The sequence below is a fragment of the Liolophura sinensis genome, chromosome 4 (genome assembly GCF_032854445.1).
Source record: "Liolophura sinensis isolate JHLJ2023 chromosome 4, CUHK_Ljap_v2, whole genome shotgun sequence".
Lineage (NCBI taxonomy): Eukaryota > Metazoa > Mollusca > Polyplacophora > Chitonida > Chitonidae > Liolophura > Liolophura sinensis.
Genome location: NC_088298.1, coordinates 13,659,667 through 13,687,148, shown reverse-complemented (window position 1 = coordinate 13,687,148; position 27,482 = coordinate 13,659,667). Strand labels below are relative to the sequence as shown.

At 38.3% G+C, this 27,482-nt stretch overlaps 1 protein-coding gene across 2 annotated transcripts in view; it reads left to right on the top strand.

Moving 5' to 3' along the window:
• The window catches only part of LOC135464639 (tensin-3-like), a 185,125-nt gene that overhangs the window by 59,568 nt on the left and 98,075 nt on the right, over positions 1-27,482 (top strand). For both annotated transcript variants that reach the window (XM_064742105.1, XM_064742104.1), the window contains exons 2-3: positions 26,029-26,140; positions 26,907-26,944. The gene's annotated coding sequence lies outside the window, so the exon portion shown is untranslated. The remainder of the gene's footprint in view (positions 1-26,028; positions 26,141-26,906; positions 26,945-27,482) is intronic.

Genomic DNA, 27,482 nt, shown 5'->3' with positions numbered 1-27,482 from the left:
TGTACATAAACAGACATGAACATGACAAAGGGAGTGCCTTTTACAAGGTCTGTGGCACACCATACATATACATAAACTTACATGAACATGACAAAGTGAGTGCCTGCTACAAGGTCTGTAGCACACCATACCTGTACAGAGACGTACATGAACACGACAAAGTGAGTGCCTGGCTCAAGGTTTGTAGCATACCATACATGTACATAGACGGACATGAACATGACAAAATGAGTGCCTTTTACAAGGTCTGTGGCACACCATACATATATACATAAACTTACAAGAACATGACAAAGTGAGTGTCTGGCTCAAGGTTTGTACACACCATACATGTACACAGACGTACATGAACACGACAGAGTGAGTGCCTGGCACAAGATCTGTAGCAAACCATACATATACATAAACGTACATTAACATGACAAAGTGAGTGCCTGGTACCAGGTCTGTAGCACACCATACATATACATAAACGTACATTAACATGACAAAGTGAGTGTCTGCAACAAGGTCTGTAGCACACCATACCTGTACATAAACGTACATGTACATAAGGTCTGTAGCACACCATACATGTACATGAACGTACATGTACATAAGGTCTGTAGCACACCATACCTGTACATAAACGTACATGTACATAAGGTCTGTAGCACACCATACCTGTACATAAACATACATGTACATAAGGTCTGTAGCACACCATACATGTACATGAACGTACATGTACATAAGATCTGTAGCACACCATACCTGTACATGAACGTACATGTACATAAGATCTGTAGCACACCATACATGTACATGAACGTACATGTACATAAGATCTGTAGCACACCATACCTGTACATGAACGTACATGTACATAAGATCTGTAGCACACCATACCTGTACATAAACATACATGTACATAAGGTCTGTAGCACACCATACATGTACATGAACGTACATGTACATAAGATCTGTAGCACACCATACATGTACATGAACGTACATGTACATAAGATCTGTAGCACACCATACCTGTACATAAACGTACATGTACATAAGATCTGTAGCACACCATACCTGTAGCACACCATACCTGTACATGAACGTACATGTACATAAGGTCTGAAGCACACCATACATGTACAGAGACGTACATGTACATAAGGTCTGAAGCACACCATACATGTACATAAACGTACATGTACATAAGGTCTGAAGCACACCATACCTGTACATAAACGTACATGTACATAAGGTCTGTAGCACACCATACCTGTACATGAACGTACATGTACATAAGGTCTGAAGCACACCATACCTGTACATAAACGTACATGTACATAAGATCTGTAGCACACCATACATGTACAGAGACGTACATGTACATAAGGTCTGAAGCACACCATACATGTACATGAACGTACATGTACATAAGATCTGTAGCACACCATACATGTACAGAGACGTACATGTACATAAGATCTGTAGCACACCATACATGTACAGAGACGTACATGTACATAAGGTCTGAAGCACACCATACATGTACAGAGACGTATGTGAACATGGAATCATTCATGTACATCAGTGTAATCAGTCGCCACGATATGGCTGAAATATTGCCGACGTGGCGTGCAGCCATAATCATTCATTCATTCATTCAGCTTAATCAGCACGCCAACTTGTCAGTCTGATGCATGGCTCCAGTACTTGTATATGATGAGGTGCCAGGAATCTGATTTACATAATGTGGAAGTGGATATTATATTCTGATAAGAAAGAAAAACATGAATGCTGACCAGCACTGACCGTTATTGATTATACAGTTAATCACTTACCAGGATCATACCTGGGACATGAGCTATCATAGTGGATATACTAGTAGGTATAGTAAGGTTGTACACGCATGTATGCTGGCCTTGAGCCACCATTAACTGCACACTAACAAGTAATACATACATGTATAGTATATACTGTAGGAGTGAGGTGAGTGCATCATATTCCAGCATTGACTGACCATCAATACATACATGTATAGTATATACCGTAGGAGTGAGGTGAGTGCATCATATTCCAGCATTGACTGACCATCAATACATACATGTATAGTATATACCGTAGGAGTGAGGTGAGTGCATCATATTCCAGCATTGACTGACCATCAATACATAAATGTATAGTATATACCGTAGGAGTGAGGTGAGTGCATCATATTCTAGCATTGACTGACCATCAATACATCCTTTAGGAAGTTGCAACAGTGATGCAGTAAATATTTTTTATCTGAACAGTCAGCTTCATTGGTATTCATTGGAAAAAGTTGGTATTTTAAACCACAAGGTTATGGCATATGAACTCTTGGTCAAATCCAACTGTCACGGCTACTGGGAGGCCTTGATGATCTGTGATGTCCTCCCTCCAATGAGAACTGGCTTCCATTGTACAAGTGAAAAATCTTTGAATATGGTGTTAAGCAAGGATCAAATAGATACATTCAGTTAAATCCACCTTTGTATTTGATTCAAGGAGATGTCAAAAATTGACAAGGACTGGTGTAACGTTTTCTGTTTGGCTTGAATTGCTCTCCTACAACCACAGACCAGTATAATATATATATTTATATATATATATATATATATATATATATATGTGCTTCTCAAGAAAAGTTAGTGTTTGCTAATCAAAGGATGAAATGTTTGCCAGCTAGTCTCAGTGACGAAGGCCAACAAACACCTGTTTACATTTAAATAATTACATCTCAGTGGTGTATTAATCCTTATTTCTTGAACACCTGTGGTCTCACCTGGTTGGTGTGACCTCATCAGTTCACCTGAGCATGTTGAGTAAATCAGCTGGTAATCCTCTTAGCTACATGTCGTTTGGCAATACTTGCTGTCTTTGCATGATGATGTAACTTGTCATGTATGCTTCTTACAAGTGGTTTGTATATTTTTGTTCTGTTATCAGTAGCCTCTGAACTACTGGCGTAAGTGGGAAGGTCTGCCAGCAACCTGCGGATGGTCGTGGGTTTCCCCCGGGCTGTGCCCGGTTTCCACCCACCATAATGCTGGCTGCCATCGTATAAGTGAAATATTCTTGAGTACGGCCTAAAACACCAATCAAATAAATAAATAAATCTAAACTACTGGTGTATTTTTGCGATCTGGTGCCACAAACACTGGAATATTGGGGTGGTTTGGAGCCTATTAATATCGAGGGGGCCTCTGTGGCTCAGTTGGTTAGCGCACTAGCACAGCATAATGACCCATGAGTCTCTCACCAATGGGGTCGCTGTGAGTTCAAGTCCAGCTAGGTCATGCTGGCTTCCTCTCCGGTCGTACGTGGGAAGGTCTTCCAGCAACCTGCGGATGGTCGTGGGTTTCCCCCAGGCTCTGCCAAGTTCCCTCCCACCATAATGTTTGCCGCCATCGTACATGTGAAATATTCTTGAGTACGGCGTAAAACACCAAGTAAATAAATAAGAATATTGAAATTATGGGATTGGCCTTGAGTCCATGAAACAGTGAGAGGATGTCTTCTGCTTGGTGTGACTTTTGATTGAAGAAGGGCTACAAATCTATTGACATTTGGACTTACACGTACCTGGTGAAAGGACTGATGTGTCACCAAATAAAATGAAATGAAACTCCAAACAAATAGTGAAACAAACATTGCCAACCTATTGTCATGAGTATATAATAAGTCTTATCAAAAAGACTCTTGAAATTTCTCAGTTTGTTTGGGATATTTTGCTTTTATAGATCATACTTTCATTTCCATGTGATTTTTTTTTTTTTTGTAAAATTTAAGTCATTAGTTGTTTCATTTAATCACAAAAAACATTTCTTTGATACACCAAGGTTGGAGATTTCGGGAATCTAGTGAATTACTATCTCGGTGGGCTACGCTCACAAACTATTAAAGGAATTAACGAAAGACAAATGGGTAGTGGTTCATTTCAGATGAATATCTGCTGGAAACGTTGCGGTTTATGTTCTTGTGCCTGAGATGAGAAGAATCTCCCGTGACTGGTATCACTGTTTACGTATACATTGTGGCCTTGGTATTATAAATTAGGAATAGTTTTTTTTTTGGATGTATTAACTTGTCGAACAGGTATGCAACTGAATTTTATGTAAGTTAAGAAAGCAGGTGTACAGCGTGTGTTAATTAGTATTATATCTTATGGAGTTTTTAAGCACATAATAATAGGCTACAGAGAATGGCCAATGTAATACATGTACTGGGAAGGGGTTGTTTATGGCTGCTGATCATTGCCTTAGTTTTTAAGCCGGCATCAAAAGACCATAAACTTCACCAGGAAAATGGTGAAAAATCAGGTTTATTGGTTTGTGCCATAACCGAGAAACTGATCAGGGTACTTGATCTGGGCCCGCAAGGCTGCGATGGAAACAGCACGTGCAACTGTGCCTAATATGCTGTATGTATACGTGCAAAACGTCTTCCTGTGTCTTAACGGGCGTGGGGAAGAAAGGATTTCTGTGTCGTGTTGGGTAATCCTGAGAGATGGGAGTGACTTTTACCAAATGGCATCGGACCTTGAGCTTATGCCAGGCAATTGCGCTTATATTTCCGATCTTCCAGTTTGCATCTTGCTGAAAACCAATACGCTGTGTGAAACCATTAACCGTCACATTGGAAATGCTGTTTTACAAACCGACTGTATATAACAACAGCTTGAAATCTAGTATAGTTGTTGCTAAGACATCAGTTGACCACTTAATTATTTCAAAGAACGAACAGGCTGGTTATCATAATATTTTTTGGACTAGGCGATTTAAAGTAAAATTTAAGTTTTTTATGAGCTTGATGGTAACACTCGTGTAAAATCTCCATTGGTTACTCCCGGGGTAGACTTAAGCAGTCAGTAATAATTGAGTGAATGACCAAATGAGCTGCCACCTCGCCAGTTGAATGAGCCGAGATGTGAATGGCTCAGGTAAGGCTATAAATGTGAGATGTTTGTTTAAGATGATTATCATTGGTGAGATTTATTGGCTGGGAAGTGCTGATAAATTTATCTGGACATTTTTGTGTGTCCAGGCACTTTACGCTGTGGAGGTCAAGCTAGGAATCCTGTCACAAGCTTCAGTACGTGACCACAGGTTGTGGGGCTGTCAGTATGTAGGTGACCGTTGGGGACCTGTAACCAGTGGGATTTTCTGGAAATTTCATAAGATTTCATTTCGGAATTTTTATATGTATAAATGTAGGCCATTGCTTACATGATTAACTTTTGTCTTCAGTTTTGAGAGACCTTAAATGGGGAATTTGAGATGAAGTTCTTTTATGGATACTGGAAGTCATTCAATGCTAACTTCGCTATTAGAGGCAGTTTTACCCCAGGCATGAAGCAGTGCATGCAAACCAGCAGTGAGATGGCTTGTGTCCCAAATTTGAGATACCATGGAGGAAAGATGAGATACTATGTGTAACAGATGAGATATTATGTGCAAGAAAGATAAACCTTGTGCAACATGCATAGTATGTGCAACAAAGATGAAATAGTGTGCAATAAAGATGTAACGTGTGCAACAGTGACTTGTTACTTTCAGAGGATTGCAATCCTGTGTGGATCCTGGTTCAGCAACGTGAGAACTCCTATATTTTACTGGATATGAATTTTTTCATTAATTTGAAGATTCTTCCTGTCTGGAGATTCATACATGAGAAATTCTGAGCTACAAGAAAACTCATGTTGGGAAATTTTTGGCATTTAGAATACACTGGAGTACTCATGGCTTCTTGTATGTTTGTGCCAAATTCAGTACTTTTTGTATGCATCTTACAAAGTTGCATTGTTCTTTGTGATGTAACTGCTTGCACTATAGATCTTAGTAGCAAAATGTTACAGCAGGCTGAGTGGAAACAGGGGAGAAATTCTGAATCTTGAAAAGGGAAAAGGAAAAAAGATGCTACGCAAACTTGGTGGTATGCTAAGTCATGCGCTTTGTTGCCAACAGTTTATCTTTCTACAGGTAGGTATACATTTGTGTACTGAGAAACCGGTTGGTGAAAGCATTGTGTTGTTTTTATTGTTTACTTTGCCTAATTGGGGTTTCTACCCAAAGCAAACTGTCTGTGAGCTAAATATATAGGAGCATGAAATATAAATGGGCTTTGACAGTCAAATTGTATGTGTTATTTTGATGAGATGGAGTTTTTTAGTTGGCTTGGTCATGTCTTTAGAATGTATGGTCTATATGAGAAACATTTGATATGATTTATTTCTTTTCAATGATTTAAGGAAAATGTTCGAAAACTTTCAGAAGTGTTAAGGAGGAACTTGAAATGATGATTTTTTAGAAACAACAATTCGGATAAATTTGGATAACTGTTCCCTCGTTCCTTTTTATGGACACATCAGGGCGTCTTGTGTGATGGTTTTAAGAAAAACATGTCTTATAGGTCTTAAAAGTTCCAAATTAATTTTTGCTAAAAAGGCACTGACAAAACATTTCTGGTTTTTCTTGAAAAAATTCTTCTCCTGGTCAGTGATGTTTTCAATCTAACAATATTTCCTATGACTGTGACATCTGTCAGAATTACCCCATACCTGTTCAGGAATGTGAGGCCCTTATGGGCATGATGGCCAGGTTAGTCAAGAGTAACGATTTGCAGAACCATTATGTTCTCCTTCAGGTGAGATAATTGTACAGGTACAGGTGTGGAAAGAGCAACCCTTAGATAACACCATTTAGATGTTGTGCTCCTCTTTTTGCTAATAAAAACGGACTTGGCAGTGTCTTTTAATGACTGCCTTGCTCCAGTGTCCTATCCACTTGACCTGGTTCACACAATGAGGCTGATTGCCTCAAAGGTGAGAATGTACCAGGGCCTTTTCATGTGGACAGGTAACACCAACCCTTCCCAGGTAGTTAACGATTATAGCTGGAGAATGTCAGGGGTAGTAGTCTAAAGTGGACAGTGTGAGACACTTCCATTCCATTCTCTGAACCAGTCAGAGATCATGCATCTCAGTAAATGTTGACTCTCTTTCAAAGTGTGTCACTGGTAACATCTCTCTGTTGTATCCACATGTATAGGGTCAGGGTGTATAAGGTAGGCGTAATATATTAACCATGAATAGTTTATGTCCTGATTTATAATGAAAGGTCACAAGACAACCCATCCAGCACGTCTCTTGGCAGTGTCCACATCTTAAAGGTAATAAAACAGAAGAATGTCTTATATCCTGATGTACAAGGATTTATTTATTTTTTATTTATTTGATTGGTGTTTTACGCCGTACTCAAGAATATTTCACTTATACGACGATGGCCAGCATTATGGTGGGTGGAAACCAAGCAGATTCCGGGGGAAACCCACGACCATCCGCAGGTTGATGGCAGACCTTCCCACGTACGGCCGGAGAGGAAGCCAGCATGAGCTGGACTTGAACTCACAGCGACTTCATTGGTGAGAGACGCCTGGGTCATTACGCTGAGCTAGCGCGCTAACCGACTGAGCCACGGAGGCCCCTGATGTACAAAGGAAGGTCAAAAGACAATCTAACTGTTATGCCTTCACTTGTCACCGGACTCTTTCCAGAGTCCACAGGTAAATGTAGAATCACCTTAAAGGTGGTTGTAATTATGACCTCAAAAATGACTTAAATCCTGATATGTCATAGAAGCCCAAGAGAAAACTTCATTTATTTATTTATTTATTTGATTGGTGTTTTACGCCGTACTCAAGAATATTTCACTTATACGATGGCGGTCAGTATTATCGTGGGTGGAGACCGGGCAGCGCCCGGGGGAAACCCACGACCATCCGCAGGTTGCTGACAGACCTTCCCACGCATGACGGGAGAGGAAGAAAACTTCATAGTGTGAGTGATAATGTTTCTTTCCAATGTCCAGTGTCCACATGTTGTAACAAATTTTACGAATAACTTAAACCTTTACATGTATATGTCTATGTAATTGAATGAATGAGTGTATGAATTAATGATAACGGCATAATGCCACATCAGCAAGTATTCAGTGATATTGTGACGATATACATAAAAGAAGAAAGTCCTGAAGAAACCAGCACATGTGCATACATCTCCAGTGCCCATGATGGTACATTAAGATATAAAAATTTTGGTGGTTGTCTTAAAACTCCAGAATGTGTGTAGAAATGTATTTAATACTGATATGTAATAAAAGTCTGAAAGACAACCATTACATAAAATGCATGTGTAATATTACTCCAGGGTCAACATGTGCGTACATAGGTCAGTCATTGTATGATATAGCATTGACCATGTGTATTCATTCACAGTTTTTGGTTTGAGGATTATATTTTGGCATCTAAAAAGTTACCAGTTTTGCAATTAATTAATGGACATTATGAATAACATTTATATTTTTGTTTGGATTACAGTTTTTCAGTGTACACATACTGTGTGCATGATATGTCTGTCTGTATAAATAAACCCAGAACGTCTTGTCATCAGATTCTGTAAAACCTTACGTATTTAGAACCTCTGCTGTGATTCTCCAACATGAACGTACACAGGACAACACCAGTATTGCATGATCTTTTCTTTCTCTTTAGTTTAGTCTTTTTTCGCTGTGGCCTCCAGTCCTTTTATTTATGGTCTTTTCTTAAACAAATGTCTGCAAGGCCTACATATATTTGGTGCATGTACATGTACATTGCTAGGAGAAGTTCTTTGATTTCAATTGTGCTCCTGTTCGTGTCTGAGGTCTATAATTGTCCGCGTGCAACTATTAAGTAGTCTGCAGCGCCTTTGGGGCCTGGGGTCAGGCAGGTTCACTGATGCATGACGCTTCTCTCATAGCGTAGCCTGTTGCCGGGACCTGCTTTTGATAGTAGACAGATTCTCAGGCCAGGTAACTGGAGTGCTGTTAACCTGTCCCGAAGACAACCACATTTGTCCGTCATTCTCGGGTAGGCTTCAGGGCCGTAAAGCTGCACCTTTCCATAGTGCGTGGATATTGGATATATAAACGCATTTAAATAATTATAAAGAACAATAACTTGATGATCATTTTGAAAGTTTGACGATCTCTAGGATTATAGAAATACGTCTGTGACCTGGTTAATACACCTGTTGACTGGCTACATGTAACATAAAATGTGTTAAGTGGATCTTACCTGTTGCTGACTAATTGAGAGGTAAAGGTAGGTAACTCTAGGTACAGAGATTTATGTGGTTGGATGGTTTACATTTCTGAAATCATCAACATAGTGATTTTTTTATGATATTAAATGGTAAGTAAATGTCTGTCAGCATTGATCATCTTAAAGCACAAAATTGAATTATTTTTAGTCATATTGGTTACATATATGTGTTATTTATTTATTTATTTATTTGATTGGCGTTTTACAACGTACTCAAGAATATTTCACTTATACGACAGCAACCAGCATTATGGCAGGAGGAAACTGGGCAAAGCCCGGGAAAAATCCATGACCATCCGCAGGTTGGTGCCAGACCTTCCCAAATACATATGTATGTATGTCCATGAGTAAATGTTCTTGTATATACATAAATTAACTTAGGCGTGGTAGATTTATTAACTATGACCAACTATACACATACTAGAGCTTTACTGCATATTTGGTCATTAACTTTTAATATTAGAATGTCAAACATTTAACTTGATTGGGGCCTCTGTGACTGAGGTGGTTAATTAGAATGCCAACGCGGCGCAATTACGCAGCATGTGTTGTACATAGAAAGCTCTTCCCGCAACCTGTGAGTGGTCTTGTGTTTCCCCCGGGTTCTGCTCAGTTTCCCGCTACCGTAATGCTGGCTCCTGTCACATTTTATGTTTCAATATTTTTGGATAAGGTGTGAAACACCAATCAAATAAATAAATTTAACCTGTTTACCTGATGTGTATAGGATTAAGTACATGTATAAAGTTATCATCAATAGATTTTTTTTATTGTAAAAGTTTTCAGATTTATTCACGTTTTTTTTCATTTTGACAACATGTACGCATCATTCCAAGACTTGATTCAATACTGTCCAGTCATTGATATGTCCAGTGACTCTTTTTCCAACACTTTATATTTGCTCTTATGTCCGCAACATGTAGGCCTACTTTTGAAAGTTCTAATGTATAAAACTAACCTTCAGAGTTTTTTCTTTTCTTTAATTGTTTGCACTCCTAGGCTCGATTATGTATGTATAATCATTGAACTGTGTGGGAATATCTGTCTACCCAGTTTTCACCTCATTAATGAGAGTGACAGAGAACGAAGGTATGAATAGGTATGCATTGTCGATGTCAGGTGGCAGCTGAAGTTTTACAACATGTTGACACTTCTTCTTTATATACTCTTAATGAGCCCTACACGTGTCAGTATTCAACAGTATACCTCCTCGCAGCATCTGGCCACTGATTGGCTGATTCCCATGTATAGTGCAACGTCGACCTAGTAATTTCCTTTCATATTTAGGCCAATCGTTGCTACAGGAGAGAGTCTGCGCTTAACCAGCTATGCGATTCACATGCCTTTCTGTGACCTGGCAATATTCTACTTGACCAAAGTCAAATTTAAATTTGAATATGAAATATGAATTTAAATTCAAAGTTGTGATTCATCCAGTTGCAATTTATTCACATGTACTTGTACATTTCATATTCAGTATACATGATTGAATAAAAGTAACATTGTGTTTATTTATTTACTTATTTATTTTTTGTGTAAGGACTGATGTATGTATCTCATTCTAGGATATTGTCAAGGCTTGCTGTCTGACAATGGTTGTATAATGATTCACAGTCTGTATGAACTGTATCATCTGGACTAAATATTTTCCATGATTAGCCTATATAATCAATGTTTCATTTCATTTTATTGGCTAAAATATATATATAACAAACGAAAGAATTTTTGAAAAGAGAATACATTAATTTGCATTTATAAACTTTTGTGTCAAATGAAAATAAACATTGCTTGGTCGTACAGTTTTACCATAGTGTATGTATGGTTCACGTGTTGATAAAATGTTCATCTTCCAGTTTTTCAGTTTACTTTTTGTATGAGCCACATGTAGATTTGATTGCCACAATTTCAGGTGTTTTCTCAAAATACAATTTGGCATAATAAAGGCATGGAAATATTTCAGAACTAAACATTCAGAATTTCAGTAGATTTAAGGTAGGTGTTCTGTCATGCAGATTGGTAAAAAACAGGATATTGCCCACAGGCTGACAGTGGTACTAAATCAGGATAAGTATTACAGTCTTGATAAATTACCTCGAGGCAAAGACAAAAAAGTCGAAAAGGACATAAGTTATGAAATCATTCAGTGCGGACTGATGTGCGTACAAGCAGAAAAGTAGGCTATTAACAGGTAAGGAGCTGACTGATTCAGTGGAGCAGAACATCTCGCTTGATATCAGGGCTTGGTTAAGAACCCAGTCACTGTTTTCTGTCTGCATCTGGTTGAAGTATCCTTATAAACTAATCTGCTCGGCCTTGCCCTTTCTACATCTTATTTTTTTATAGAAGTGACATCTGAAAAAATAAAATCATGATTGCATTTAATATTCTGTGTGTAGTAAGTGATGCAGACATTTTGATGTATGCACATGTTCATGATGTGGGACTTAATTGTGCAATAATTCTATAGGAATGCATTAATTTGACTTGAATTGCAGTTAAGCTGTTTTCCTCTCACAGTATAGTATTTTCTTTCTTTTTTTTTTCAGGGTAAAATATTATTTTTTTTCAGCCAACTTTTTTGGTCCTTATTTACTGTAATTAAGGGCCATTATTTTATGCACTGACTCATGAGAAAGCAGCCAAAAGTAAAATAATATATTTTTTTTTCACTGATCACAAAGTTTAGGTAGAGTGTCATTTGTCCATGTCTGCTGACTGCACAGGTGAGGGTTTTGCCTGTGACAAGTCCCGTGTTCATTTCCTTTGATGAAGTGTAAGATTCAACATGTAGACATATTCTTCCCCTCTCAAATTCCCCTGTGTTTTCATAATGCTGTCTGCTGTTTGCCTCCTTAATTATACAAAACTGAAGACTGGGCAGATTTTGTTTCCCTTCTAGAACAAAAAGAGAATCAATATGCCGTTGGTAATTTATTCATGCAAGCTACGATCATTTATTGATAATAAACCCACAGCAGATATTTGTCTGTTGTTTTTGCTCCAAAAAAAAAAAAAGGACATGATACGTTATTCATGATGTGTAACTGTGTTGGTATGGATTATGCAGTCCTTTGGGTAATTACGTTGTCTCTAGTGTTTTTCGTGTCTTTTTGCTGGAATGATTGTTGAGGTGATCTTACATGAAGGCTTGTGTTGGAGATCAAGCAATAGGACGGATAAGAACAGATTAGTGAGATTAGCAGGTTTTCATGACCTATGAAACTTTAACATGGACGGCAGATCGAATGTACTCATACTTTTCTTTCTGAATTTCACACACAAGGTAAAATATCATTTTGGGTTCATTGAAAAATTTTGTTGAAAAACAGAACTTAATAGCACATTGTACCCACTTATAACCATAATGTCAGAGAAGATTAAGGGGGCCTCTGTGGCTCAGTTGGTTAACGTGCTAGCGCAGCGTAATGACCAAGGAGTCTCTCACCAATGCGGTCGCTGTGAGTTCAAGTCCAGCTCATGCTGGCTTAGTCTCTGGCCTTTCGTGGGAAGGTCTGCTAGCAGCCTGTGGATGGTGGTGGGTTTCCCCCAGGCTCTGCCAGGTTTCCTCCCACCATAATGCTGGCCGCCGTCGTATAAGTGAAAACACAATGCAAATAAATAAATAAATCATTAAGTGTTCCTAGTAATATTTTTGTCCATCTTTTTCTTACAAACTGAAATACATGCACATAACAACAACAGCACTCAGTCATGTCAATGCAAAGTTCATTCAGTCGGCCATGCAGGTTTTATTTATAACTGTCATGTGAACCATGTCATTTCATCTTTTGTCATCACTGTGTCGATGTTATCTTTGTACCAGTGCCCCAGGGTAGTTAGAAGGTCCAGTATCACCAGGGTCAAACTCATTGTTATAGCCGTTGGACTGGTTTGACCACATGATCGGAATGTGAAGGTCTTACCTAGCCGTCTGGCTATTCAAGGACTGGTCACTTGGTCATTTGGTCAGTGGTTTATTAGATTGACCCAAAGACAGATTTGATTTATTTATTTATTTGATGCGGTCGCTGTGAGTTCAAGTCCAGCTCATGCTGGCTTCCTCTACGGCCGTACGTGGGAAGGTCTGCCAGAAACCTGCGGATGGTTGTGGGTTTCCCCCGGGCTCTACCCGGTTTCCTCCCACCATATTGCTGGCCGCCGTCGTATAAGTGAAATATTCTTGAGTACGTCGTAAAACACCAATCAAATAAATAAATATAAACTGCCTGCTCGACATTCACTTGGACTGTGTTCAACAGTCTTTCATGTGACCTACCGTATACTTAATTTTGGTGTTCTGTAGGTCTTATATCTTAGTGGTGGTCGACAACTGAGTGATTTCCACCTCACAGCATCTTCTTATTTATTGTTTATTTATTTGACTGATAAATGTTTCGTGCCATATTCTGAAATATTTCAGTTACATGAAGATTGCATCTTATTCAGGTGCTTTATTAAAATACAACATTATACAAATATTAAAGGGGTATGACAACAGCTTTATTTGACATATTGTATCTAATAAAACTATCAACAGAGGACTTAATGGTTAAAAGCAATCTTCACAAGCCTGTGTGAAAATTTGCTGTCTCTGTCAGGCCATTGACCCAAAGTTGTGTGTAGAGTTATGCCCCTTTGGTTATGGCCTCCAGTTGACAGAAGTGGGTCTGTTATTAACTTTCTTCAGCTTTCATAAATTTGATTTATCGCATGCATTATAGTATAGATGCTACTTCTTTGTGGTATTGTTGTTATGTTAAGTTTAGGTAACATGTAAATTTTAAACTTTTTAATATCTAATACCTATTGAGATGTCATCGGTGAATTGTTTATGTTACACGGCAGATTATATTAGTACGTATTTGAAGAAATAGAGAAAGATCCCCTGGTAAGGAGAATTTACATAGGAAAAAAAATAATAAAACACCTTAACTTTTTACATTCTGTCATATTCCAACTACAGTTTCAAACTTCGTGTTATTTTCAAGGAATATAAATACGAATGTCCACAGAGGTCTTTATATAGGATATGTGTTACCAGTAACTAAGGAACATGTTACGTACATGTCAAAACAGACAGTGGTTTAGTTATATGGCATAATACATGGATAAATTGTTGCTGGGAACAAGGTCGCACATGTATAAAGCTGTTAAGTAGCGAACAATAGAAAAATCAGTACCTAAGAGTGCCTATCCGCAGGGCGACTAGTGACGATGTGTCTTTGTTAGCATCGAACGGATGACACTGCGGATAATCTGTGACATAATATTTGTACATATACAATGAGTACTATATATATACAGCGAGTAATGAAAATGAACTGGTTTGACAAAAGTAATCAACATAAATTATACAAGCATGTGGTATATCATGAAAGTATGAGGTACGATATTAGGGCCGATGACTACCATTGAGACATGGGTGTTATTTATTTATGAAAAAAGTTTCTTTTACATCTAAGGTGGCTTGATTTCCATCTAATACTTTATAAAATGTAAAGACTTTATATGAGGGAGTTAATGACAATGCGCATGAGTGTATGTGCTTACTGACTGGAAGATGACAATATTCTTCGTTGTTGATTTGTTGTCGATGCAGTGTCAATCTGGAGCAGAGGGCTGAGGTCTGGCCAATATATTGTTTGCCACATCCCACACCAACATGTGCATATACAACATTTTTTACAGTGCAGCACGTCAAATTTTACATTATATATATATATATATATATATATATATATATATATATATATATACACATGACTGAATGATTATGATGCGTGTATAATTGTTTCTCGCTTCACCTGTCATACCAGTGATATAAGACCTCATAAATTTACTATCCATCACTGGAAAATTCATGCCACAATGTTCACCGTTGATGTAACTTACCTTATACAAGCATTGTGATGTGAATTATAACATTAGTGGGAGAGAGAGGCTAAACAGAAAAAATTGAATTCAGATTCTATCTGAATTACTCAGTGATCCTGTCTGTGAATTATTCAGTGATTCTGTCTGTGAATTACTATGAATTACTCAGTGATCCTATCTGTGAATTACTCAGTGATCCTGTCTGTGAATTACTATGGGTTACTCAGTGATCCTATCTGTGAATTACTCAGTGATCCTTTCTGTCAATTATTCAGTGATCCTGTCTGTGAATTATTCAGTGATCCTGTCTGTGAATTACTATGAATTACTCAGTGATCCTATCTGTGAATTACTCAGTGATCCTTTCTGTGAATTACTCAGTGATCCTATCTGTGAATTACTACGAATTACTCAGTGATCCTGTCTATGAATTACCATGATTCCTGTGGTATTTGCATATTCATGAACAAATTTGTAAAATACAGGTTTATGTTAGTTAATCCTGTTAGATTTGATAACATGCAAGTTTTTGTCCATATGGTTCGTATCTTGTATATCTTTGGTGCATTGATTGGCTTTACGTGGAAAGCATTAAATCCATATGAAAAGGATTTATGGATGAATGAAGAATTTTGTGTCAGGTGTTCAAAGTATGGATTAAATTTTACTTCCACTTCAAAAACTTTGTTTACTTTATGATGGAAGCGGCTCCACAGGTATCTGAAGGCTGTCCTCCACAGGTGTCTGAAGGCTGTGCTCCACAGGTATCTGAAGGCTGTGCTCCACAGGTATCTGAAGGCTGTGCTCCACAGGTATCTGAAGGCTGTGCTCCACAGGTGTCTGAAGGCTGTGCTCCACAAGTATCTGAAGGCTGTGCTCCACAGGTATCTGAAGGCTGTCCCAAGCGTGCATACATGTACATGTGTAGGAGATACGAGTAGGAACCTTAATATCTGTGAATTACTCAGTGATCCTATCTGTGAAATACTATGAGTTACTCAGTGATCCTATCTGTGAAATACTATGAATTACTCAGTGATCCCATCTGTGAAATACTATGAATTACTCAGGGATCCTTTTTTGAATTACTATGAATTAAGTGATCTTGTGTGTGAATTACTCAGTGGTCCTATCTGTGAATTACTCAGAGATCCTATCTGTGAATTAATATAAATTACTCAGTGATCCTATTTGAATTACTCAGTGATCCTATCTTTGAATTACTTAGTGATCTGTGAATCACTATGAATTACTCAGTGATCCTATCTGTGGATTATTTTGAGTTACTCAGTGATTTTGTCTGAATTACTCAATGATCCTATCTGTGAATTATTCAGTGATTCTGTCTGTGAATTACTATGAATTACCCAGTGATCCTATCAGTGAATAATTAGGTATCCTATATGTGAATTACTACGAATTACTCAGTGATCCTATCTGTGAATTACCTGCGGATGGTCATGAGTTTTCCCAGGGCTCTGCCCGGTTTCCTCCCACCATAATGCTGGCCGCCGTCGTATAAGTGAAATATTCTTGAGTATGGCGTAAAACACCAATCAAATAAATAAATAAATCTAAAGGCTAGTTGTATACCCTGGAGTATGGCGTTAAAAACCAGTCAAATTACTATGTAAATACGTATACATGGAGTCATAATCAGCTCGGCCTGTAACGAATGAAAAGTGTTTTCTTCTACTTTATATGGGTAATAGGTAAATAGGAAAGCTATTCACACCAGGTACACATATTTTCTTACTGAGATCTGCTAGCAAACTGCGGGTGGTCATGGGTTTTCCTCGGGCACAGCCCGGTTTAGTCCCACCTGGCTTGCAATCGTATAGGTGAAATATTCTTGAGCACTGCGTAAAACACGAAAGAGATAAATAAAAAAAAATCATCTTACTAAGAAAGATTACATGTACATATTATGTAACAAAGCAAAAATTGAGTCTTGCCATGAACTAAAGTTATACATCATTTTGAATGTTCGTACACTATTTTACTATGAGAAATGCACTTTGATATATATATAAAACATTTCACATTTTCATTGTAAACACTGAGTCTTCTGTCAGTATGTACTAAGACCTACCATGTTAGGTTCTGTAGTCCACTTATATTAAGAGCTGACTAATGTATCCTGACACTCACTACATACAAGTAAGGTATGTTATAAGCCTTCACACCTGCATGGATTAGATTTTTACCTGTTTCAAAAATAGCAAACAGGCTAATTAATTTCATCCTGCGTCACCTGAAAACGGGCCTGACTGTGACAACAAAATGTGACATGAACAAAGAAACTCAGCAGAGAACGTGTCACCTCTGTGCCTAGCGGACGTCGTTTCCACAGATTTAATCTTGTGATATTGATTGGGAGGGAAGAGGCATCTAAGAAACTATTTACTCCTGACCTAATTTACCTGTTGATTTAGTTCATTTATATTATTACTTATATATTTACCCTGTATGTTATCATGAATTAATGGGATCAAGTCTGAATAGATGGATAGTATAATACACATGAAGACTAACGTAAAGCTGTACTATGTTTCTAAGCCCATGTTTATTTTGTGGGTGTGATGTTTTCTGACCTAGTTAAAAAGTATTTTCCTGCAGATGGCTGTGGGGTTTCCTCCGGGGCTTTGCCTGGTTTCCTCCCACCACAATGCTGGCTGTATAAGTGAAATATTCTTGAGTACGGGGTAAAACATTAATCAGATAAACAAATAGATCATGCAGGTACAATTATGAGCAGTACTAATTATGTGCAGTACACAATAAGCGTTGACATCACATACAACAAGTGTATGTAATAACATGGGTGTTGTGCATTGTAATAACTGACATCATATTTAATCTCCTAATACAGGTGTGAGTGAAATTGGCTGAGCCTTGTAAGTAAAAGCTCTGTGTGATTGGCAGGTGTTTAAGGTAAAGTTCTGTCTTCTTCATGGAACGCTTAATGGAACAGTGTTTACCCATGGAGGTGGCTGTACAATCAGGCCTGTGTGTGTTCTAGGTCTAGAACTGTTTGTGTTGCATACTAATTCCACAATAGTACACGCGTACTAATAAACACGTGTAAAACAGTATGTAAACTGCACGTGGAAGAGTGGGTATGATGAAGTCCCAGCACACACGTACATTTAAACACATCTTAAAATAGTCAGATATATTGGCCAAGCTTTAACAGCTGTTGTACTGTAGAGTTACAAATAAATAACTCACACGCTTATGGCTCGTGCACAACTGAATTTATTTAAATATGGGCTGACAATTGGGCTTTTTATTATTTCATTTTTAAAGAAGAGGGAAGGGGCGCATATCCAAGATCCCCCCCCCCCCCCCCCCCCCCCGCATACGGAACAAAAACACTTGTTACATTCAGGTTTACAGGATAAGATTACAATCGATACAGCCATTGTAATTCACAGAAATTCAAGTGAATCAGGTTCAGTAAATGGATATAGCATGTGTGCCTGCAATTGTGAGCATGAGTGAACGCTTTTACCCAAGACCCTCTGTCTTCATTGTCAAGCAATCAATATTGATTCCACATGTATCAATTTACGAAAGCAAATGTTTACTCATTAAATAGTTAAATTAAGTTTGCATATGAAACTTGACAGGTCTTTTCTTCATCACATAATTGCATCTGTGGGATAGGAATTAAAACTACACCCGTACCTGCATGATAAGGTGTAACATTATTCGGTGATACATATTGAAATGCCACCTTTGCAAGGTGAATTATATACATATATGAAATTATCCAATGTAAGCTGATTTGAGCTAACTTACAACTTTGTTCATAATGATGAGAGAATGCGGGCTATTTCCTTCCTCAGCTGTCAGTGTGCTCTTTTTTTATGTCAAAGGAATTGTCTCATTCACTTGGCAATGACATATTTGATCGAGGGTTTCCTGTAGCCTTTGCCTAGTTCCCTCCTTCCATAATGCCAGTTGCCGTCGTATAAGCGAAATATTCTTGAGTACAAGGTAAAACTCATATCAAATAAATAAGACAAAAAGTACAATGACATATATGTCTGTGGCAGAGGTTACATTAGCACTGTTACACTGAAGCACGGATTTGGGGAAGTACACTAGTGTCTGGACATGATATGGCATGCGTATACATGTATGGTGGAGTGGTAGGAAAGCGGATGGTATGCACTTGCCTAGTCATAGGTTACCTCCCACACGTCAGGAGGTGTATAGCAGGTGTCAGTGTACAGACACTCAGTGGCTTGCATCGGAAATAAAGGGTACTTTAATGTCAGAGTGCCATATGGGTGCATAAAACCCATGTGGGTGGGAAAGGTGTTCGAGGGAGATAAATAGATTGCACATAATGCAGATAGACATTGCATTTGCCTCAAAACGTTGTCTGAAAAAGTACATTTTAGAGGCAAATAAAGGTCATTATATATTATGAGGTTTTGGTGCTGAAACCTATAAATTCCGAATAGGAACCCTGTATTAGGTTAGTAGACCTTTCAGAATCTGGCAAATAAGTCATTTATTCTTGATGGCAGTTTCAAATCAAGTGCAGTGTATAATTTACATGCATCTGGAATGTTGATGCAGTACGTATAGCATGACGTTAAACCCCAAGCACTCACTCACTACAAACAGCACGGGGTTAAACCCAAGCACTCACTCACTACATACAGCACGACGTTAAACCCCAAGCACTCACTCACTATGTACGGCACGATGTTAAACCCCAAGCACTCACTACATACAGCATAATGTTAAACCCCAAGCACTCAATCACACTATGTACAGCACAATGTTAAACCCCAAGCACTCACTCACTATGTACAGCACGACGTTAAACCCCAAACACTCACTCACTATGTATAGCACGATGTTAAACCCCAAGCACTCACTCACTATGTACAGCACAATGTTAAACCTCAAGCACTCACTACATACATCTCAATGTTGAACCCCAAGCACTCACTCACTATGTACAGCACGACGTTGAACCCCAAACACTCACTCACTACATACAGCACGACGTTAAACCCCAAGCACTCACTCACTATGTATAGCACAATGTTAAACTCCGAGCACTCACTCACTACGTACAGCACAATGTTAAACCCCAAGCACTCAATCACTACACACAGCACGATGTTAAACCCCAAACACTCACTCACTGCATACAGCACAATGTTAAACCCCAAGCACTCACTCACTATGTATAGCACGATGTTAAACCCCAAGCACTCACTCACTACGTACAGCACAATGTTAAACCCCAAACACTCAATCACTACGTACAGCACAACGTTAAACCCCAAACACTCACTCACTACATACAGCACGACGTTAAACCCCAAACACTCACTCACTGCATACAGCACGACGTTAAACCCCAAGCACTCACTCACTATGTACAGCATGACGTTAAACCCCAAGCACTCACTTACTACATACAGCACAACGTTGAACCCCAAAGACTCACTCACTACGTACAGCACGACGATAAACCCCAAGCACTCACTCACTATGTACAGCACGATGTTAAACCCCAAGCACTCACTCGTTACATACAGCACGACGTTAACCCCAAGCACTCACTCACTACGCACAGCACGACGTTAAACCCCAAGCACTCACTCACTATGTACAGCACGACGTTAAACCCCAAGCACTCACCCACTATGATATTATGATATGTACAACACACAATTAGTAATATAACTTACCAAAACTACAGGTGTACCTTTTATTCATTTAGTCATCTGTTGGAGGTTCTGTCAGCAACTTGCAGATAATTAGTCAGATAAACGTCATCGTGTAAGTGAAATAAATCTTTTGTTTTTGTCCGTGGGAATAATATCAAAAGGTTAATGTGTCTAGGGGTGAAATGAGAGAATGGTTGTGGAGAATGGTGCTGAAGTTTCAATTGTGGGGCAAGAATTCAAATCGTTAATTAAGGACTCGTAAAGCTACAAGCTGGGACATGGACTTAACCTCTCGTGCCTTGCGATATAGGTTATTAGGTAATCATGCCTGAGCCTCAGTTTAGACAGAAATCTATATCTAATGAGTTATTTTTATTGAAAGATGATTGATTTCCAGGTATTAGCCAATGCACTGGACCTAATTGAATAATATTCCATGGGCTATTTAAGGTCATGCCTGCATTAAAAAAAATGCCAGCATATGATTGGTGTATGCTACCTGTTATCAGACAGGTTATCTACATGTATGAAATGCAATTAATATGATGCTTGTGAATACAGTTGATTAATTACAGTAAACTTAATTTCTTGTGAAGCTAAAGTCTCGGGAGTAATTTGAGAAATTTTCATTGATTGGTTGTCAGTGCTTAGACAAAAACAACAGCTTTATGAGTAGCTGTATAGCTTGGGTAAGTTCTTTCCATATTAGGACGCATTGATAACATATGTATTATCCATTAATGAAGTTCGGGATCATTTTGGTGTTACCTGAACCACTGGCGATGCTGATACCTGAGAGGTGTGCGTGATGAGAATTTATTACCTTGTCATAATCGCGTTCTGCAGGAGGGAGACAGACTGGCCGATATCGTTTAATGATGAATGACCCTGGGTGGAAACAATACCCCAGATGCAATATGCCCGCATGGGTCAGACTTTCAATTTACTGCACATTACCGTAAATGTTTCAGTAATCTGTTATGTAAAATTTATGATTTTGTTTACATAAAGTACTGTCAGCAATCTCATATTCTTCAGTAGATATCCATTTTAAATGATTTTTCAGGAGAAGAATATATGTATTTTTTTTAGAGAGTTAGGCCTTTGCATGTAATGTTAGGTTGACAATGATAGGCAATGACATTGCCTAATAAAGAAATTGTCTAGTATGAGAATTGCCTTGTAAAGGTGGATGCAGCCTTGGTGTGTATAATATTATAGTGTACGGCAAAAACAAGAAAGAAGAAACACAAATGGTTTGAATTGCACTTTAAAGAAATTGTTTCTGATAGCCACTAAAGAAAATGGCCTGTCCCTGCCTGCACAGTAATGATGGAATGAGCTAGATGTGTTGCTCAAATTGAAAACTGGTTTTATTATATAAAGACTTAACCTTGCAGCTAGAAAATGACCTTGACAGAGCATTTATATATGACTACATGTGTCAACTGATTAAGCTAATTGGATAGAACAGCGTGACATAAACCTTATTATGAAATATCACGTGGGTTGCCAGGAGACTGTTATGCAAGTTTTTTTCTTCAAGTGGCGTTCCCTTGGTAGAAAATTTGACGTGTGATAAGCTCCTACACTGTATATGGGGATGCCTGCATTGAGCCAAATAGGTGGAAATATTGCAGATACATGTAAAGGTCAATATATTTGAGCTGCATGTTACAGATGCATTTCACAGAATCGTTGTAACTGCAGTGTTAATGAAATAACCTTTTGTCAAGGTGAATATTTTTTTATCAGTTTCTTTCTGGTTGCTCAGTTTTAATAGGGATTGTTCATTTATAATCAGTCACAGGTAAGCATGTATGAAGCTTTAATGGATGACATTAAATTTTACCTAATTATGAGAGGGTTATATATGACTGAGGGGGTGTATTATTGTGTGTGTGTGTGTGTGTGTGTGTGTGTACGTGTGTATGTGTGTGTGGAAGGAGGCGGATGGGGGGTGAGGAGAGGCGGAGGAGCTCTTTTTTGGGGAGGGGCACACATCCTGTTGACCTGCTGACAACAATATTTGTTGTGATTTACAAAATGGACATTTGATTGGCAGGTTTGAGAGGTTTATCATTGGTTTATTTGCTTAAGTCGGCATCTCCCGAAAGGTTCCTGGAGTTCTAATACTTATGGAGGTATATTTACCTATCTTTAGATGTTTGTACAAATTTGTTTTATGTGGTCTTCTTTCATATCTTCCTTTGCTGTTCCTTCTCTACTACCATGACTACATGATTTCACTCCCACACAATATTGATTTTCATAAAAAAAAAAAATTGACCTCTATTGTGTAAATAAAAAATTCTAGAGCATGGCATAAACTCAGTGCAGAAATACAGTAGTTAATCAATAAGATTTATTTTAAATGCCATGGTGGTAGTTTGTTGAAAGAAGTTGAGAGTATTGCAGACATATTTGTTCATGTAGTACATGTATATTGTATACTGGATCTACTCTCCACATGCCGTCTACTACAGATGACTAATGAACATAATCCAAATTGACCAATGGAAACGACTGTACCATCATAAGACATGACATGCTGTTGTAAAGTTTCTGTAAGTGAATGAAGCGGGGAGATGAATAGGCCTACGGGCCAAAGTTTATCAAATTTTTGATGGAAATTGGATTTTAAGTATTTAGACTATTTATGGTACACTTGCGGGGGCGATTAGTGATACCAGGTATTGTTAAAGTATGTCTCATGTCACTTTTCACTGGAACCAGAAAACCGGGGGTCTATCAACACAGCATTGAAGAGTGGGTGTACTTGATATAAACATTGCATCGGAGACCTTGTATAATCTTTAAATGGCACATGCTGACAAAGTTTTTGAGCACCAAAGCAAGGTTTTTGTGTGATGAAAATTAAAGAGCTTAGTATTTTACCAACCCCTTGAGCAAGTGACTGCTATTTTGGTATATCTGGTCTAGTTAAATGTATACAATGAGTGTGCATGTACATGTGTAAATGTGATGTGTGCATGTGCACGTGTAAATGTGATGTGTGCATGTACACGTGTAAATGTGCTACGTGCACGTGTAAGTGTGCTGTGCGTATGTACATGTGTAAATGTGGTGTGTGCATTTACACATGTAAATGTGATGTGTGCATGTACACTTGTAAATGTGATGTGTGCATGTACACATGTAAATGTGATGTTACAAGTTGTATGATCAGATTGAAAACTTAAAATAACCTACATGAGGTTATGCGTCCAATTTTTCATCACATTTCCTAACAATTTTGTCTTGTCATGGTCACAGAGTTTCTATTTTGTGGCTTTTTAAATCACGCGAAGGGAATCTTCAGATGGTCATTTTGGACATTGATGTAGTACATGGAATTGAAGAGCCAAGGCATTTGTTGTTTGAATAATTAACACAGATATGGTGTGTCTGTAAACACTGAGTACTGTACAGGTATTCCTCCGTATCGATAACCTGTCACGACATCTGAGGAAATTTGTAGCTAAGCTGGTCTGGTTGCTAAGGGAGATGCCCGTGATAACCATACTAAAGTTAGGTTTATGTTACAAGCTGATTGCATGATGAGCCTGTTGCTGTGTTACCATCCATTCAGCCTTTCTGGAAATAAAGAGAACACTAGAGTGAATTTATCGTTAAAGTCATGGTTAAAATGTCATGGCTTTTGCCTTGATCATCATCATTTTGTTCATTCTCATTTGTACCTTGCCTTGATCATCAACAGTTTGTTCATTCACATTTGTACCTTGCCTTGATCACCAGCAGTGTGTTCATTCACATTTGTACCTTGCCTTGATCATCAGCAGTTTGTAGGTTCACTTTTGTACCTCATGCATTTTTGAGGTATCCTATTGGTTTAGCATTCTCCTAATAATCCTAACTTTACATTAACAACGGTAATATTGTCAACGAGCAGAACCAGTGGTAATATTGCGAACGACCACACCCAGTGGTAATATTGTGAACGAGCAGAACGAGTGGTAATATTGTGAACGAGCAGAACGAGTGGTAATATTGTGAACGAGCAGAACGAGTGGTAATATTGTGAACGACCAGACCCAGTGGTAATATTGTGAACTACCAGACCCAGTGGTAACATTGTGAACGAGCAGAACCAGTGGTAACATTGTGAACAACCAAAACCAAAGTGGTAATATTTTGGTTAAAAGGCTATAGTAGTCAAGAAGTCCAAGGCGTTTTGAAAGTAATCTTAATATCTTAGTCTTAATTTAGGCAAATGCTGCTGAAAATTTATCCAAGTCCCAATTTGTCCTTGGGTCAAATCTTGCTCCTATCTTATTGAATTCCAATGACCGACCATGTTCAGATTATGCTATAATGCACAAAACCTCGGGCTGACTGCTATCAATTTTGTAACACATTGTCTGTCACTAATTTTAAGTGGGTAAGATTAAATCTTCACTAACATAGTGCAAAATGACATTTGCTAGCCATCCAGCTGGTCTCTTTTGGGGTTAAAATGCAGAAAATTACCTCTGGTTAGAGATCCCATACTAGAGAGCCTCTACGTGTCTCAGCAGAGCAGTGTTCAATACTCAATATCAGATTCTCTGGGCAGAGTGTCGTGCACTGCGATCGTTATGTTTCATGTCCCCAAGTGATGTAGCTGCATCGCGCTGGAGCCTTTAAGATTCCTCGCTGTGCGTTTCTCTGTAGTCATTGCTCTAACTGCAGTCAGGTCACTGTCAACAAGATTACGCTGATATTTCGGATTACCGTTTGTGATTTACAATTTAATCTCAACAAGAAGAGCAGCACCATGAAGTTCCGCATTCTGATGAAATATTTTTTCCGTAAACGTAAAGTAGGTACCGGTATATTGAATTGGTATACATGTTCACCTGTATTGGATTTAAGGTCATTCAGTACATTGCCATCGGGAGTGGCGACAGATTTTTTTTTTCATTGCTGTAATTTTGTGCCTTGGTTTATCATGCTGATGTCAACTTCAGCTTCCCGTTGTATAGTTGTGATTCGTGATTGATGAATATGATCCACCGAAAAAAAAAAAAAAGATAGCTTCATCAAGATGGTATCTCACTCAGTTCTGTGTGGCACGTGATAGCTGCTGGTGACAATGGTACGTGCTGTTGCTAGCGGTTTTCAGGTTTGGGATTCAGTTTTTTTGGTTTAGTGGTGTGCTTTGGGATTACAGTAAATGCTCAGTTTTGTTTATATACCGGCACCTACCTTGTTCAACGCACCACAAATATTTACTGTCAAATAACAATTAGGTGTTAAGCCATCAGTTTCATAGCTGTTGTCTTTTTTTTTGTCTCCACAGCCTGAAGAGCCACCTCAGAGGAAGCACAATTTTAAGCCCCGCCTTTTCCGCCGGCCCCGCAACTGTTGTGTCTGCAAACAAACAATCTGGAATCAAGGCTGTCAGTGCACCAGTAAGTCCTTATAATCTACACTTTAAAAAAAAAATATATATATATATTTTTTCACCAAATTTAGTATGATATGTGCTCTTATTGATGAAATGAGTATAATTTGTTCAGGTTAAAGTTTTGCTAGAAGTGAATGTGGTGAAATGAAATACCTTAACATGTGTGCAACATGTTAATTCAGACAGGTACTGGTATGTGTTTAGGAAATGACAATTTTATGGCATATATTTGAAGTGTGGCAGAAATACTTCCTTTTTTTTCGTCCAAAGTTTGAAAAGTGCAAACTGATGAATGATAAATTATGTACTTCTGGCAACAAAGTGATGGGCATATATTATAATAAAGTTTGAAATTTTGTTAACTCAAACAATGTCTTTGTAAAAGCCTGATATGGTATTTTTAGTGTGTATACAGCTGGTATCATTCTGGTCATTGAAGTCCTTGTAACTACACACGAGTTTTGTTCCTTGAAAGTGCTCGAAGAAAAGCCGATTTTAGGAAAAGCCATATTCAGACTGCTTGATTTGCAGGAGTGTTGTAATATGACGTATTACTGATTAAGAAACCACTGAAAAACTACGAGATACACTCCATATTAAAAGAGATATGTATAAACTGAATGGATGGTTCTCGAAAGTGCTAGAAAACCACAGTATAATGTCTCTTCTCGACTGATCTCATCTTTAGGAAGTGATGTGATGGCTGACAGATCTAGAGTTCAAAAAGAATACACTAGCATGTAGCAACATCTTTTTGTTTCTGTTTTCAGTATGCAAATTTGTTTGCCACAAGAAGTGTGAAATCCAGGTAGGACCCTTTGTTTTGTCCACAAAAGTAATGGTTTGTGGAGAGAAGATTAATGAGTTGTTCTGGTTTGACTTTGCTTTCAGCATATCCGCTTTCAGGAACCATGGCAACTGTTCAGTTTTCACAATGTCCCGTTCATTAATTTGTAGTTTTCTGGGAGAGTGCGTGAGCTTGAACACCAAATTTCAATTTACCCAGAGCAAAGCTTTCTTCCTAGCTGCAGTTGGAAGGGTTTAGATAGTATTGCTGGTGAGCCAAAGTGTAAATAAATCTCTGCGGAGTTGTTTGATCAAATTCCCAGAAGATCCTTCCTCTGTCCACTTGCATTCTGCTCTGGGCATATTTTCGACATAGTAAGGCCGTTTATTTTTTGCAGAATTGGCTAGACTTGAATTTGCTATAAAAGACAAAACCGTTTTTTAGCCCTTCTGGAAAGAAGTGGACAAAGCCTGACCATATTAAAGTCCGTAGCATTGCTCATGTACAATCAGTAGTAAAAGCCATTCTCTGCTTTTAGAAAATTTCCAAATATCAGTTT